We start from the raw sequence: 17702 nt of genomic DNA, 5'->3' as shown, positions 1-17702 counted from the left end.
TTGGCCTCTTTTCAATAGGGAAGAGAAGACATACATCAGAATTTTCCTTTTAGGACATAAGAACAGCACAAAGGTTGGAAAGAAGGGTACATCTTTAGCTCTGAACAGTGTATTGATTGGAGAAATGTGTTCAAAGAAGCTTTTAAATGATCACCCACATCACGGCATTGCTTGAAAAATTAGCTTTTCTTTTTCTTTTTCATTAATAAAGGTCATCATACACTTACTGTATTGTTTTGGCCTTTCTTTCTGAAATACTTTATTTTTTCAGCGTTGTTACTATTATTATTGCTGTCATCGATTTATTTGCTTTGCAGATGCCCTTATCCTGGGTGACTCACACAGGCTGCAATCATAATACAACAGTACAATTTAAATGCCCATAAAATCAAAAATGCAATTGCCACTGCCCTGTGGCAGTCATCAGGAGCTACAGCGGACAGTACAGAAAGTGTAAGCTTGGGCAAGCCTACACAAAGCAATGGGTGTCCTGTTATATGAGTAGCAAGGAATAAATATCAGTGCAAAATCCACGAGAGCAGCTGTTAGCTATTGAAAGTGTAACAGCAGGATATAATAATAATTCCTTGCATTTAGCACTTTTCATCCCAAAGGATCCCATAGACCACAGTAGTGAAAGAAGATTGCTTCCTCTGAGACATGTTTGTTTATTGCTGTGATGTAGTGTGCCCATTAATTAATATCTAATTTAAGTAAGCCCAAATGATAGTTGTTTACCAGGGTGGAAAATTAAATGCTAAATGTAAATGCATTAAAACAAAAAATTAAGAACAGTTCGTGCAAACGAGAAAGGCCTTTGGCCTGTCTTGCCTGTTGCTATTTGACAACATGATTGGATAGCAGACTCCAACAACTATTTGTGTAAAAGCCTCCTGGTATCAGTTCTAAATGTACTTGCCCAAATGACACTCAAACAGATTCACAAAAGGCTAGCATGGTTTATTTTGGTCATATCAGTTTATTTAAGTGCCATTTAAAGGATATGAGAATAACTGCATTAACCTCATGGGCCCTTTGTGTGAGATGTGTACTTAGTCATTTGCAATGCTTTCTCTTGTATTTGCATTCTCATTAATTGTTCTTTCTTATATGTTCTCCTAGATAAAGCCCTTTCTTCTGAAAAGGAGAGCTGTAGAGACAAACATAGATTTCACTACCCTTTTGGAGTTTTTTCAGAACTGGTTTAGGGTCTCAACTGGCAATCTTTGATGATGGTGGGTGGGGTAGGAACTAGAATTTCCTTAGCTAATGTTAAGGATGTGTTCTACATTTTCATACAAATATGCATGCTGGGAGAGCTGCAGATTGTCCATCTTTCTCTCTTGCAGGCCTTTACTAACAAGTGAATTTTCAAAGAGTTCATAGTGAAGCTGTGGCCCATGTGGTCTGAGCACTTTCTTCACACTGAGGGGGACAGGGCTCAAATCCTGACTGAATCAGCTAATGATTTTAAGTAAAAATGGATCCTGTTGGGGCCTCTTGAGAGGTTCAGCTGGTGAAGGGGCTTGCCCAAGTGCAGGCTGGGTTCAGCGATCCAGGCAGTTCTAGAGTCATTTCACTAGCCGACTGTGACTGAGATTTCCCAAGTGGCAGCACATGATTGGCTGAGGCTTGAGTGGGATTAGTCGACTATGGCTGTATACAGCGCCCCCTCTTCTTGTGGATTCCTGGGTGCTTGCAGGCTTGTGCTGTCAGTGAGGGATGCACCTCTCCTCCAGGTAAGGGGCTGTGCAGTATGCGGGGGGCTCGAAGGTTGGGAGAGTCTGCCTACACTTCCTCGTTCTCCCCCGTGTGCGTAGGACTCGTGGTACAAAAGCTTTTTAGTTTTCTTTGAGCATCCCTTGTTGCATCCCTTGAAGAGCTGCAATGTGCAGGGTCAATGGGCATTTACTGTAGATTATTTTTATTAGATTTTCATGTAAAATTATAAATAATAAATGTAAAATAATGGCTATTATGTTATTAATTTTATTGTCTGTTTTAATATGTTAATAATGAAAATTATATTCATTCCTATTTAATATATAATAATATCTATAACATTTGATTCCCTAGGTTAGAATAATTTATGATAGGAATATTTTAAGGGTGGTACAAATTATCTTGATGGAATACAGTTGTGTAACTGAATCTTAAGCGCTCTCTTCACAAAGATGTATAAAAGATGTATTCTATCTTGTGTAAACCCTGCTTCATTCCTCCCTGAATATCCTACTGGAATACAATATTTGGAAATAATAATTGGAAATTAATTCATACAACTTCTTACAGATACTGCCTTATAAACAAGAGATAGGTGTGTTAACCAGGTGTCCCAGTCAAATATCCCCCTGGCCTTTACCAATTAAGGCCTCCTAACAATTCCGATCTCTGAACTGGCTTCATCACTCTGTTCTCCTACCCACTGAGAGCCGGTGTGTTGGGAGCGTACTGGGGCACTATGGCTCCTGCTGCATCATCCAGGTGGGGCTATAAATTGGTGGTGGTGGAGGGGACTCCCCATTCTGTAAAGCACTTTGAGTGGAGTATCCAGAAAAGCACCATAATAATAAAGTCGTTGTTGTTGTTATTATTATTATTATTATTATTATTATTATTATTATTATTTTTATTGTTACAAACTTGCTTACTGACCAGGTGTTTATACAGTACAGTACATATCTGTAGCAGTCATTTTCTACAATGAAATGGCTGAAAAAGCACACAAACTTTAAATAAAAACCGAGTCATAAATGTTCTCAGGGTTGGTGATGAGTTTGCCGAAGGCCCACTCCTTTTCCTGTCCCATTATGTAAGAGGGTTCTTTGTGAGCCCTGGTTGTGGTTTCTGCTCTCCTTGGAATTTTCCAGATTTGCTAGAACAATGGAACTCTCCCTTCTCTCTGCCCGTAGGCTCCTTCTGATCCAACTAGAATCCAGGCTGGGTAACAGTTCTGTCACAGGACATGAAGTTCCCTTATTAAAATAGGTCCCGTGTTCACATTTTTGACAAATGTGTCCAGCCTGGCTCTTATGCAACCCACTGAAACAAAACGAGATGTGCAGGACAAAGGATGGGAAAAATGATCTTTGCTAAAGGAATGTTTTAGGCATTGAACTTGTTTCCAAGGAGCAAAGGTGTTATTTAACATCCAATACAGGATCGTGTGGGACGACGACAACGTTGAAATGATTAGAGACTGCGTGTATAATACATAGCATATATTTATTACATATATTATATATACACATGATGTATATATGTTGTATTAATCTGTACTCACTGCTTATGCAGACAAGAGGAATGCATTGATTTGTTGTGGCAACCTTCTTCTTGACTTATTTGTTTGTCCCTTAAACAATTTCGACTGTCTTGTTATTTCCATCCTTGTCCCATAATCCTGGTCAGTAAATCAGACAGGGAGTGGCGAGGATTAGCATGTTTTTAAGCCCAATATTGAATGACGAATAAAGTGCTTTGGCCAAAGTGTCCCACATCCAGTGTTCCGACCACAAACACTGCCACCCTTCCAATATAAATGTGGATTAAAAGCCAAAGGGAACGGCAGACCATTATAGCTTTCTGCAGGAGGTTGAGTTTCTTTGTTTTTCAATTTAACTAAGAGATTTATTTTGTCTGTTGAAGAGTGCCAGGGAGAGTACAACATGAACATATGACACAAGGGGTCAGGTTGTGTACGCTTGTCTCACAATTCTGAATCGTGTGTGGAAATAAATCATCATTGATCATTGTGGTTTTAAAGTTTATGATATCCATTGCTGCCCAGTTTTAAAATGTCTCAAGCATACTGTGAGCCCAAGCGCTTAAGTTTATAAATGAAGCAGCCTAATCTAGCTTGTAGGGAATTTAGTAGCTGATTCTTAAAACAAGAAGCCAGGTTATCAGTTTTAACAACTCGGTTTGGTAGCTTTGAGAAGTTCAGAGTGTATCTGTTGGTTTTCAGGAGTTGTGTTGTGTTTTGTTCTCCTGTGCATCTGTAGCAGATCCAGCCTGAGATGAAGCTGTGAACTACTTTAGATAACTATAAGAGTCCCTTGGGAGCACAGTACTTCACTGATGGTTTTGTCTTTGTACAGTCACACAGAGGCAGGTTGGGGGTTGTGTCCACATAAACTTTTACCTTAATTTCTGTTTCTACCCGCCCCTTTTCTCACTTCTCTTATAGTTCCAGATGGGAACTTTGCTTTGCAGATAGGAAACAGCCATAACAGAACACATGTAATAAAACACGAACCCATGAACACATGCACACAATGAGAAAACCAAGTGTGTGAGGTAGATGCACAAGACACATGATATATCTAAAAAAAGATGGAAAAAATAATAAAGTAACATATACTTTATTGACAATCAGTTGTCCATATTAAGATGGCAGATATTCTCATTCCATGGGAATAAGGGACAGCTATGTACAAACAAAAGTGCTGCAACTCCATTTAAAAAATGTTGGAAATGCATCTAAGTTTCGGAAAACCATCTGCAGGAATGAGAGCACCACTTCTGCTGTTATAACCCAAGAGTGGGGTCTGACTGCCCTAGCTGGTCCATGTGCCCCTGGACTTTCGCAGAACAGGTGTAGGTCAATATATCCTCAGCCTGAGAGAGCAGTGCTCTATTCACACCTTGAAGTAGTTATGAAATATTACAGAGCTGTGCCTCAGAAGTATAATCTGTGCCAGCAACACAGTAACAGACAAGGAAAGAGATCTGGCAGCTCTAAGGCCTGTGAGTGCCTCACTAGGTGGAAGTGTCTACTGACTCAGGATCACAAGCACAACCTCATGTTGACTGCGGACATGAACCACAGCTTCTTGCACAATTACAGCCCAGCCCCTGGTGGTGGTCCGGTCAGGACTGTCTGTGCCTCCAACTGCATTATGAATATTGTGCTCTTTGTGTTCCTGATTCGAGCTCTGAAAACGTCGCAACCCCGCTGGGCTGCACACGTGAGAACAGAAGCATGCAGTAGAGTAGAGGAGTTTATGGCCATACATACAGTACATGTACAGTGAAACTCCTAGTGTTTCCAGGTCACTGCAGAGCCACATTGGGTTGACCGAGGAACATCCATCCATTTTCTAACTGCTTCTTCCTATTCGAGGTTGCCAGGGAGCAAAAGGGTGCAAGCCAGGGCACACTCGGAGTGGGACGCCAATGGGTTGACCAACAAGGAAGCCAAATTGGTTTCCAACTGGGAAAAAAGAGCAATCCCAAAAGCACAAAAGAAAAGGCGACATATGGTTTGAAAGAAACAGACTGAATCTATTTTTTGATTGGATTTTTGTAGGGGTTTTGATATCTTTATTAAAAACAACTGCCAACTGCTTTGCATGCGGGCTCTTTTGATAATTCCTGATTAATCAGGGTTTTTTTTTGTTCCTTTCCTGACACATAAATCCATTTTTCAGCCAGCGGGGTTAGAAATTGGTTTTGTTCATTTTTTATGAATCATTCATAAAGGCACGTATCATCGTTGTTTCTTTGATATTTCTGTCTGAAGGCAGATTTATCATGTGGTTTGTACATAACTCTGTGTTTCGGTCTGCATTTGGACGGCGCTCTTCTTCCTTCTGGGTTCTTGTCGTCCCATTGCGTCTTGGAGACATTTTAACAAGCTCATTTCATCTCTTGGGTGTGAGAAGAAGGAACTCAACAGTTCTGAAATCACAGATTCCACTATGTAACATTGTTTGATCAATGAAATATATGCAGCTCTACCAAGGAGAGCACCACAAATTGGTTTCTTAAATCTGTCAGTTTCCCCAGACTGACAAGTTTTTTCAAAGGCTCCTCGATTTAAATCAGGTTGGATGGAAAAGTGAAGTTAGAGTAACTAACTGAAAGCAACTATACTGTAGTTAGTTAACTCAAGGTTCAACGAGTACTTCTGTCTTTAAAAATAAGCTTTTAAGTTTGTGTGTTTCGCTTGGATGAAGCAAACAAACATGAAACATGAACTAGATATGTTTCTGACTTCTTTAGTTCTAAAGTAGCAGCTTAATAAATGTTCTTCTAAAAATAGCTCTGATAAATATTTTGGAGTGAAGGCTCATACAGGCCCTTAGATTTCATGGGCCCACTTCTTGCCTCCTTGCTTGCAATGTGTTCTACATAAAGGTTTCTTCATGTGTTGTGGGTTTGGTTTGGACTCATCTCCAAAAGAAGTTCTTTCTGATGACGGCATTTCCAATTCATTCTTTTTTTCACTTGTTCTAAACTACAGGCGCTGTGCTGCCCTGGTTTGTTTGGATGGATGATTCCCGGATTGATGAACAGTACAATCAAAGCCATGTTGCTCTCTCTCAGGTAGGGAAAACTGTTTGCTGAAATAAGAAGGTCAAGAGTTTTAACACAGGAACAACCAGTATTACATTATCCATATGGAATTTGAGGGGCAAATGTCTCAAGTAACTGACCAAATAACAGGAAAATTCAAATTGCAGAAACTGGTTCCCTAAAGGTTACAGTGGTTTGTTTTTATTCAGATGACACTGTGAGGGTGTTTGGTTTCCTGGTCATTAAACAATGCCCTTTCCTGGAAAGCCTGTTTTTTAACATGGTGGCCTAGAAGTTTACCAGGAAGCTGTAGCATTGCATGTGACCTGCTCTGCTCTCACAAACGCAGACACTTTCCAGATCAGTTCTCAAGCCTGTTATTTTTTTTTTGTGGTGGCTATTCTGTTCTTGCAATTAACATTTATATTATTGAGCTGTAAATCAAAATCGACATAGAAGCCTTAACCATGAGTGTTGACCTTGAGCAGGCAGGTCCCGATCAAAGTCTGCCGTTTTTTCCTTTTCTGTTTAAGTAGACGCACTGTATAAAGTGATGGGATGCATGAAATATTACATGTCGCTGTTTCTTCAACATGCCACGTTTATAACAGCAGCTCCTAGCTGCTGCTTTTCATCAAAGAATGCTTCAGCAGATGTTGCATAACACCATCCTGTTAGTTTTCTGCTGCCTTCCCAAGAAAAACACTGATATCTTTAAAGATGTTTCTTTTTTCCTGACAGTACAGCGTTTCTATTTCTAATGGCTTTTCATTACTTTGTACAGGAAAAGGTGATTCCACAGTGGGTTACCTCAAGCATTATGTTAATAAATTGACACTGGAATGATAACCCAGTAGACTTCAGAGCATCCCTATAGAAATGTAATATCCCACATCCTCCTATATTTTCTACACTTACATCGATGGCACATTATCTTGTGAGGGCTGTCTTTTTTTTACATGTAGAACCAGCCAATTATTTTTAATTGCGACCTTTTTCTGCCACATTTTGAATAGACATTTTCTCATTTCTCACACCTGTGCTTCCATGTACGGACCCTGCAAATGCAGGCAGGCCTGTTGGGTAATCACTGTTGCTTAGTGCCTCGAGCCAGGCTCGAACCCGTGATCATAGAGCTCATGCTGCAGCCATATGAGCTCCATTACTAGGAGTCCTAAATCAGGTTGCAAACGCAGACACCAGTCCACCTTTATTGTTTAGTTTCTATTTGGTGATTGATCCGTGGATTTCTCCCACTTTTTCCACTGTTTGTGTGGAAAAACGACATCCTCAGTTTAAATCACGCATTCCCCTGAGTGTCCACCTGTGTTCTGCGGTTTAGGTTTCACAGTTGATTCTGATGAAGCTGGTTTGACTGAATCAAAGCATCAAGCTCCTCCCCTTGTAGTCTCCTGTGTTTGAGACTGAAAAGACTCAGTATTCCCCTCCAAGGGGACACTCCTTTAAGCTCTTCTCTTGACTACACGTCCTCACCTTTTCTACTAGACTTTTGTACTACTTCCCAACAGACACACTATCTAGAAGAGGAAAGTGATACAGTATCAACACAAAAAGTCAAGTCTGTGTTATGGATAACTTCTTCAGGTTCAATGTTTCCTCTTTATTCTCTATTACACACTTCCTATAAGTAATATCCAGCTTCATATACATGTTTTTTTTTCCTTTTGAAATACTGGCGACTGAACTCTTCTGTTTCTAAGTATTTTGCCCAAGGTCCTCTCTCTTCCAGTTTAAAGATTAGACTGCACGTTTCAGTTCCTGTGTTTCGATACCTGCAGCTGTTCTACAGTTTTACTGCTTGTTGAAATAGGGACAGGGTGTTTGACAGAGAATCACTGCAGGATTAGATTATTAATCTGGATTATCTAGACTAGATTTATTTTTTCTTCATCTTGTCCTTTTGTGCTGTGCTCCCACAGCAGTGTTTTAATTAAACAATTTATTTGGGCTACCACATAAGGTAGCCGTGTCAGCATGCGTAGGCTGTAAAGGAACTGGTAAAGGTTTATTCCAAGATGAAAAAAAAGAAAAGAACAACAACATTTCAGATGTGGAGCCACATGCCTAAAGAAAGTTCCACCTTCTTCTCCCAAATTAAACCAATGGAACATTCTAGCCAGATTTAAAGATGGCAATCTGTTGAACATGACTATTCACACTCAACGATTAAGTAAGGCATACCCTTTCTTGTACAGGGTGAACCTTAATGAAAGCCACTTTCAAAAGCTAACTCTCTGACCATTAGCGCAATCCTGTTGTTCTGAAGAAATCACTCCATATGGACTTTTCAGTGTGAATGCTTAGTTTCAACCAAACACCATTGCCAGACACAGAGAAATCTGAAAAAAAGGAGGGAGGGTGTTTTTAATTTAGCATTGTTTTGGTGATCACATTGTTCAAAAGCTTGATTTAAAAGGTGACCTCATCCTCCAGGAGTTAAGAGAAAACACATGTCCTTCTCCATATGGGGGGAGTCACCCAAACTTTTAAACATTGAATTAATTGAAGAAAACAGGCACCAAGACTTCTGTGGTTTCCTCATTAAATGCCTGGAAATAAGGCACTCTTTTTTAACAAAAGGGACTCTTCTGGAATTCTAACACTGTTGAGCAGTAGAAAGTCCATTACTGTTGTCACTGTATTCAATCATGAAACTCAAAACAACATTTTATGGGCATCTATTTCACCCATGCTTGGTTTTCACAAAACAAGGTGTTTTGTGAAAGTGGCACTCTACCACATTGTCAAAAGTATCGATGCTCTTATTTGCTATAGTGTCTAAATGGAACTTAGGAAAAGGGCTTCTCTTTAAGACTGGTCTGTTTGTTCATATGTTATTCCTTACTTTCACTGTAGGGTCAACATTGGTTAACACACTTTCAGTCCCAGTCTTTTACATTATAGTCTATTGTTATTCCAAACACTGACATTATTTCCTGAATATTTGGCCACTACAGGTTAAACTATTTCCAGATAATAAGATCAATATAATTATACTGTCAAGAGCATTAGTTTCAAAATATTACTTCTGGGCTCAGTAAATATGTTTTGTTGGAAACTAGATTTTTCTGGGGGTAATACTGTTGGACATATTCTGTTTTAAAAGATGTACTATACTTGAATTTTGAAATTAAGTTAGCTAGCCCTATTGGAAATGCTTTGCAGTATTCTAGCCATGTTCCTAGTGAACTATTCAATGACCATTCAGCAAGTCTGAAAGTTTGTAATTAACCTCTTCAGTACTGATCTATTGGTAAAGTACAGATTTACTTAAGATGTGTTAGCTCTTGGTCTTTAAGATAAGGAGAGGTCAGGAAAAGAAATAAAGGAAAAAAGATGATAGATTATTGCAAGATTCTTAAGGCTTTTCTGATATTGAATCTCTTAAAACAGAATGTTAACTTCTCTTTTTATACCTCAAGTCACTAATGGGTATTAACCCTCATCACCTCCTCAGCTGATGGAAAACATACTGGACAAATAGAATAAACCTGGACTGCAAATATTTCAAAGCATACATCTTCAATTTTGTGTTATTCAAGAGGGATTGTGTGAGTATATGAACTGACTGACTTCAATGTATGTGCACTGAAACTTGTGTTATCGTGCTGATGATAACTGGCAAAGGATCTTTCGGTACATCTATTTTCAACAGACATCTGACTACAATAATTAGAAGTAAAAAGTGAATGTGGAAATTTGGGAAACAGAATTCGGAGAAAAATTCTTATTTTATATATTTAACATATATAAAAATATATGTTAAATAATATTAGTAGTATTAGTAGTGGTAGTAGCATCACTCATACTGACTATCTTGTTTTCCTGTTTAGAGTATCATCTATAGCCAATCTGATTTAATGTGCAGTATATCGGCCAATCCTGCTTTGTGTGTGTGATTGAACACTATACGAAATGGCACTGAAAATTGGACGACTCCTCAAAGCCCTGCATATTAAGAAATGCGGTTGAATAGGGTGTAAAAGCTGGGCCCCAGACCTGAGGGCCAGAAATTATCCAGTGATAAGAAATGTGACTGATGTCGAAAACAGATGTATGAAAATAGTCTTTACTAGGTGGAAAAGTGAGAGAGAAACGTCAGTGGGATTTTCGGAGGGTTTCTGTCACGGTAATGTTTAATTCCATGTGACCTGAAGAATTTCAGAAGGAAATTCCACCGTAACACAGCTGACGCACAGTAGTAAGAAGTAGTGGACCTAGTAATTATCTCCCGTTGAAGTCTGTGATCAGCTGTTTCAAAATCTGGATCTGGCGGAAGAGTTCGTATAAATATTTGTATCTTTTTTGGGGGGGTCATATCTGCAAAAGTAATACAAAAAAGGAATTGTTGACTGTGGACGTTTTTTTTACATTTCTTTTTTTAGTGCAGTTGTCAGTAAGATTGCTAATGTAATATCAAGTAACATTAGTAGCAGGGAGCCTAGTTATAGAAGACAGGGTCATATATACATCGTATGTGCTGAGTGCCAGCACAGCATACAGTGCGGTCTCGATGCAGATCCCTCCTGCGGCAGAGTGAGAGTGGGGCCTTTGACTGGAATCCCGGGAGAGTGAACCAGAGGGTTTTTTTTTTTTTAAGGGGCGAACCTCTGCTGCTTAGGCAGTTTGCTGGATGAAATGTGTCTTGGCAGGGATCCGTCTTTTGGAAAAGGAATGTCCCCCTCGCCTCTTTCCCAGAGAGGAACTGGAGCTCTGCATTCCTGGCATTGCAGCCCTCTGACAAACAATCCCAACTTTATCCCATCCACGTCGGGCCCTCAATGGGCGCTGTGTCTCGTCTCTCCCCGCTGGAGTTTACCCAGCGCGGGGGGAGGGCCCGCCGCCCCGCGCTGTCCGGTAGCGCCCTGGCCAGCTGCGCTCGTTCGCTTCTAAACCAAACAAACCCCCGTCTGAGACGCCACTGTTGAGCGGGTCGCCGGCAAACGGCCGCTAAACACTGTGGAAAATAAATGGGGTCTGGGCCGAGCGCAAATATTTAATAAAAACGGCCATCGGGGGGAGAAAAAGGGAGATGAAAGCGTTTGAAAGCTCTCACTCCGGTGTTTTTTTTTTTTGGGCACGTTAAACACATTAGCACATTAAACAGCCTGTCTCGCACATTAGTACGGCACAGGAGGGGATAATAGCCACACAGATTAGGCTTTGATAGGAGGAAGATAACGCCCCTTAATGGCCCGGTCCACACAGAGGCAGATGAGGACTCTTTGAAACGTGGAAAAACACAGTGCCGAAGTCAGAAGCAAAGCGGTGTGTAAGAGATTTATTTGTTTTTGCCTTTGCACGGATTGAATTTACTGCCGAGAGGTTGAATTGCACAGAATCATGAACCGCCGGTCCTCAAAAAAAATGTTCAATATATTATTTGCACTTAACTGTTAGGCCTGTATCATTATCAGCTGTGCACCCCATCTTCTGCTTGAACACATCATGGGATGCACATGAGAGCACATTTTCACCATTCATGCTTTTTTTAAAAGGTGTGCCAGGAAACTAATTTTCCTGTAAAAGTAAGTGTTCAAAGGGCTTTTGAAGCTTGACCAGAAGGAAGCATGTAGCCTCCTGTCTTGGTTTGGGACCTGCAGGCAAAGCATCGGCTACGTTTCTTGATTTACCCCCCTTCAAGGTCAAAAACAGGGAACTCTTCTTTGAAAAGGGTCTGTTGTGGATGTCTGGAATAACCTATCCAGCCATGCCATTAAAAAAGAGCTCTCCTGGGACTCATCAAAACAGCTGAATGAGATCCTTGCGTCAGCGTCAGTGAGCTGTGACATTTAAATGAGACAGACTGTTGTCTTGGCCTTCCCTGGCCTGGGGTCTTTCCTATGTTCTTTCCTGCTTGAAGAATGTGAGCAGAGAGTGACAGTGGGCAGTGGGGTCCAGTCATGGAGTGGAACTGTTGCTCTTTCCTTCGAGAGCCTGTGCATCATCATTCTAGCGAGAGGACAGTCACCTTCCTCATTGATCATGGGGTGCCTCTGGCTCTGAGATATTGTCTTCCAGAGAAATAGAAATTTGATTTTTTCTATTATGTATGTTTTTTCTTTAAAGTACATTGAAGCCTTTAAGGGAATATTAGAGACCGCCTCATGGGGCTGTTCAGGGGATTAATAGTGAGAAGAGCCGACCCAGGTGTAATAAACTACACTCCCTGCAGCGCAGAAGCATTTCAACAGACACTTTCAGCTCAGAGGAGTCTCTTCTAAACTTGTTACTGGTATGATAATGAGCTAGTTTGCAAAAGAGCTGCAACATTAAATATTTCAGGGTGTTCGCTAATTTAAGAGGCGTTAATATGATTTTGTTAAACTGTACTTATCTGTCAATGACACCTCTCAATTGTTTTAAGCTTCCTTACAGATTAGTATAAGGTGGTGACAATACGTAGTGAATTTAGAACACAACAGTTCAATACTTGTGTATCCTAAAAAGAAACACAAATTTACAAAGTACTGGATAATGGGGAACTGCAGTGAGGGTGAAGTTAGACAAGATCAAATTGGAGTCAAATGAGTTTGTTTTTGCTGATTAAAGGAGGTCTCACTACCACTATTAATCAGACATACTTTTTGGTGTGCTGAAAATCTGATCCTGAAAGACATCAGTGGTTTTTGTTTGCATTTCACCTTTAGCTGCTCCCTGCTAATTTGAATTAATGAAAGTATTGGTCATAACCTTGGTCCTGGACATTTGTAGGTATTGGTATATGTTTCAGGACTGGATTTTGGGGAACTTGAACTTAACTGTGCCAGTTTCCTGTCTAGATGTCAAACCAACCCCTGTGTTTCAAGCAGACATAATCTTTCAATCAGACTGAAAAATCTCAGTTTCAGACAACATAAAGTTGCTTGCAGTGGTATAGCACCTGTCCTGAAATGGCAGTTTCTGTTTATTAAAACTCAATGCATTGCTTAGCGCTCATGAGTACAGAAGGTAATGGAGTCCTGTTTGAGAAAGATCATAAATTAAATGTAGTGGTTCAAGTAGGGAGCTGCGTCAGCATGCGTAGGCTGCAAAGGAACAAGTAAAGGTTTATTCCATGCTGAAAAAAAGAAGAAAGAAAATACGTTTCGGCCGTGGAGCCTTCTTCAGGTGTGATCAATTAAATGTGTCCGATCAGTTCTATGCATCTGATTTACTGCATGAATTTCTGTTCATTTTAACAGCCACATTATTTACTGTACAACTATGGGCTCTTGAAAGCACAGTCAAGAGACCACAGGCTAATCTTGTGGAAAATTTGTATTGATTGGAATTACTGACCTATTTGTTACACAGCAACAAAGGATTAAACGTTCAAAGGATCAATCACGTCTAAATGAAAAGGTCAAGGCTGTAAATCCTCCCAATAACTAGCTTGATTATTTGCTCAAGTGCCTCTTGGAGCCTTATTTTGGAACTAGGAGTTGTCCCGTGGGGACAGATGTGAAATAGATTTCTTGTCGAAATTGTGGCTGCCATCCTGGTTAAATCAATAAGTGAACAGTTTGCCTGTGTTTGATCGGTAGGACAAACATCTCCGCAGGGCAAAACCACGCTGAGCGCCGGACAGGTAGAGTCATTCCCTTTGCCACAATTCTGAGCACCAGGCTCCTGGAGCTGGTGTTGCACAAAACAACCTGTGTAACAGCTTTTTTGGACATCTCCCAGTGCAAATGTTAGTTACTGAAAGGAAATTTGTGGATGCCTTCTCTGCCTCTTCGCCTTCATGGTCTTGTTTTTCATTCATTAATAGATTGATCAACTCAGCTCGGAAAGTCAAATTCATATTTGGCCTCAGTTGTGTAGTCTGCCAATAAGCAAGGATGTTTGGAATCTTTCTGTTCCCCAGTGACAATAATAAGTCGAGTAATAAGTGCAGTGTAGCTCTTGGTATATGCAGGTAACCAGTGTTTGGTCAGTTCATTTATTGACTGGTCATGCAGCAGGTCTAACACATCTATGTTGCTGCTGGCAACAGTAACAGCTAATAATAGCTGAGTTTCGCTGCCAGAAGAATACACAGCACAGAACAGGGGCCTTTACCCAGTATTTCATGTACCTCTACCCCACTGCTAGTCAGTACTCAAGGGCTGCAGTAACATTGCAAATTAATGCGATATTATTAAAAAAAACAAAACTATTTATACAGCGCCTTTCGTGGCAAGATATCTCAAAGAGCTTTCCATTGAAGGGTAACAAATCAAACGTACATGGGTATTGCACTGTGCAACTGTACCCATTCTAAATATTTGCCATTTAGCAGCTCTGTTTACCTAAAGCGCTTTACAAGGTTACACGGGGCAGAGGGTTAGGGTAATGCACAGAAACTGGCTTTGAACGGGGAACCACCTCCACGACCTGGGTAGCATCCAACAGCGCGGACTGCAATGCTGTGCACGGACACCAGGGGCGAGGGGAGGATGTGTGAAGTGGGGCGCTCAGAGAGTGGCATTGGAGGCCCAGAGACTCGCTGGGCAGGAGAACACCCGCCCCTCTGTTAACAAGGCAGTAGAGGCCCAGCTGCAGGAGGGCCAGGAGCCATGAATATTCATGCTGAGGGAGCATTCTTGTGAGCCACTGTACAGAGCCGGCTTTCAGAGCCCTTTTATTTACAGAACATGGCAGGAACCAGACTGGTCTGAAGTGTTCAGCTGAAGCTCTTTTAAAGCTTCCCCCTTAAGCAACCCCCAAAACAGAAGAGTGTTAGAAAACTAGCCGATGCTCTGGTGGACCCTTAAGGCTTCAGTCGCTTTAGGCACTGGAGAGGTTTTGTTCCCGACTTTCTCCACCTGCATTCCAAGAAAACCCTCTGTTTTTCTTCTCCAGTTTTTGCGCCACATTTTAAAATTAAGGTGGATATCATTTGTATGCCTTTGTGGACACTTCAGAGGTGCCTAGTGATTAAGAGTCTCATGTCTGGTGGGTTGTGGGTTCCAGTGTCATCTGTGGACCTGCTGTTGTGAAATGATGGTGGTACTGTACCCCAGTTGCTCTGTCATCCAGCTGTATTAGTGAGGATCAGCATTTCTGGGGAGTAGTCGCCCAGATAAAATCGCCTCACTGGACAGGACTGAAGTCACATATACTCTAGTCCTCGGGAGCAGATCTGACCTGTTGAGTCTTTGGAATGAAAATGACCAGTTCAGGGTCATGGGGGAGCTGGACCCTATCCTGACAAGTAAGGAGCACATGACAGGATACACCCTGGACAGGACGCTTGTCCATCTCAGAGCAGACACAGACATACACACACTCACGACAGTGTCAGTTTCCTCTGAAGCCAGTTAACCTATCAATACATCTTTGGTCTGTGGGAGGAAACCCAGGCGAACACAGGGAGAACATACAAACTCCGTGCAGATAGGACCCTAGGTCAGGAATTGGCCCCAGAACACCAAGGCAGAAATGCTATCCACTGCACCACTGTACAGTTGCTTGTAAATAGTATCTGATAAATTTTGGCTCAATCTTATCTGGACATTTTGCACATCTCCATTACATGAATGCTTGCTTTGTTGATTGCCACGATATTCAACTGTCCAAGCACAACAGGTTCTGTTAGTCCAAACTGAGTGTGATGAAGCAGTGACAAGACTGTTGGTGAAGAGTGGGCAGTACAGCTTAAATTTCCCTGGTTCATTTCCTCTGTAAGCCTTGAGGAATCTTTATAGAGGGCTTTACTGGAACAAACAGGCAAATATAAAAAAAACAGAGTTCTAGCACAACATACTGTATCACAAAAGAACACAAAAGTATAGGATACTAAACCTGTAAGAAATCTAATAACAGGAAGAAATATGATATGAAGTTCCCTTTCCATGCAAGCCAACTTGCCTTGCCTCTGTTAAGTGCTTCTTTATAACATTAACCTTGCAAAAGTATAATCAGTCTTTATTCAACTAAGTCCAGGAACGCATTGTATTAAGGCAGCTGTTTCAGTAATGGGGTTATGTAGTAAATCTCAATGGAGATACTTAAATTTTTCTTTCGTTATGATGTAATGCTGGGAAATGGGAAAGCTAATAGTGTCGGCTAATACAATGGAGAAAAATAGGCCCCTTTTGTTTTGTTTTTATATAACTCTGACATTGCTTGTGTTTAGCACCCTTTGTAAAATCAAAAGGAACGTCTGATCTTATCGGGTTTAAATGAAAGATCTAGCATATCTTCATTTATTCTCATCTAAAGATCAAAAGGTGCCCAGCACTGTTATAATAGCTTGCTATTCACTCTTTTTTGTTGTGCTGCATGTATTTTTATAGTATGTAGATCTTTTACCACCAAGTGTTTATCACAACACTTCTTCGCGGTTGTTGAAATACCACACTTCTGCAAGCGTGTACTGTATACAGTATGTCAGGCCCTGCAAGACAGAGGAGACTGAGCTGTCAGAAATGGTCACTGCTGAATGAGTGGCTCAAACCCGGGCTAAGCCACAAGTAATGTCTTTTATATAGCTTTTGTAACTATAAATAAAACAATTCCTTGAAACTCCATAAAACAGTTTCAAAGTATGTTATGATGGAAAAGCATCCGCCTTTTCTGACTGCAATAAAACCATTTACAGGAAATTTGGAGCACCACATCCTGGATTTCTAGGCAGCACAATCAAAAATCTAGAATGTGGATTTAAAGGTTTTTATTCATGTATTTGTTTATTTGTTTGTTTTTTTTCAGCTGCCCGTTTTCGTTCCAGACAGATTAGGTGGGCAGCTGTAGATAGGGCTTTGAGGATCTCTCATCTCTCCCCCTGTCTTTCCAAAGTTCTGGCATCACTGCTGGGCTGCTGTCTTTGTGTTTCTTATAGGTATGTGTTTTACATTAATAGCCTTACCTTATCTCCTTCCTGGCACTGGCGAGACTCTTATGGGGCATCACTTCAAAGCTCTGGATTCCTGAAGCACAGCCCCATTTCCTCCCAGTACTAACATCTGTGTGCAATCCAGTGACAGGAGAACACTGTGTACACAACAGCACTGAGATCATTCTGCAGATGGGTGTGCATGTGCATTAAGACTCTTATTATGCTGCACTACAAAAAGTGAAAATAGTCTCTTTTAGCTTTTATTTCTGCAAGATTAGCTGACTTCCACAAACTGCTAAATGAGTCTATTTGGCAAATCTACCCCAGAGACACACATGAAGCAGATGCCACATGTCACATCTCTCCAATTTATGATTGGAGGGCTTGGTGCAGACTGAAAAAAATAATTTCTTTTTCTTAATTAATTTGATTACTTTTCACTAATGGAAGTGACACAAAACAAATGATAGAGTTGTCATATTTCATTTAGAATGGACAGAGGGTTGTCTTCAGGAGCTGAAAGAGCCCACACTTAGGGGTCACAGTCGGCTAGTGACTTGACCCTTGACTGTGATTGAAT

At 40.8% G+C, this 17702-nt stretch overlaps 1 protein-coding gene across 2 annotated transcripts in view; it reads left to right on the top strand.

The window, feature by feature from the left end:
• The first annotated feature begins 6168 nt into the window (after nucleotides 1-6168).
• The window catches only part of tcea3 (transcription elongation factor A (SII), 3), a 77427-nt gene continuing 65893 nt past the window's right edge, over nucleotides 6169-17702 (top strand). Inside the window, exon 1 of one of the 2 annotated variants that reach the window (XM_069195458.1) lies at nucleotides 6169-6327. The gene's annotated coding sequence lies outside the window, so the exon portion shown is untranslated. Of the gene's footprint in view, nucleotides 6328-11295; nucleotides 11587-17702 lie in introns of those variants that run through there. The other variant, XM_069195459.1, reaches the window with a different exon arrangement.

The sequence above is a fragment of the Lepisosteus oculatus genome, chromosome 11 (assembly GCF_040954835.1).
Source record: "Lepisosteus oculatus isolate fLepOcu1 chromosome 11, fLepOcu1.hap2, whole genome shotgun sequence".
NCBI classification, from domain to species: Eukaryota; Metazoa; Chordata; class Actinopteri; order Semionotiformes; family Lepisosteidae; genus Lepisosteus; species Lepisosteus oculatus.
The sequence above is the reverse complement of the archived record's forward strand: the minus strand, read 5'-3'. Positions and strand labels throughout refer to the sequence as shown.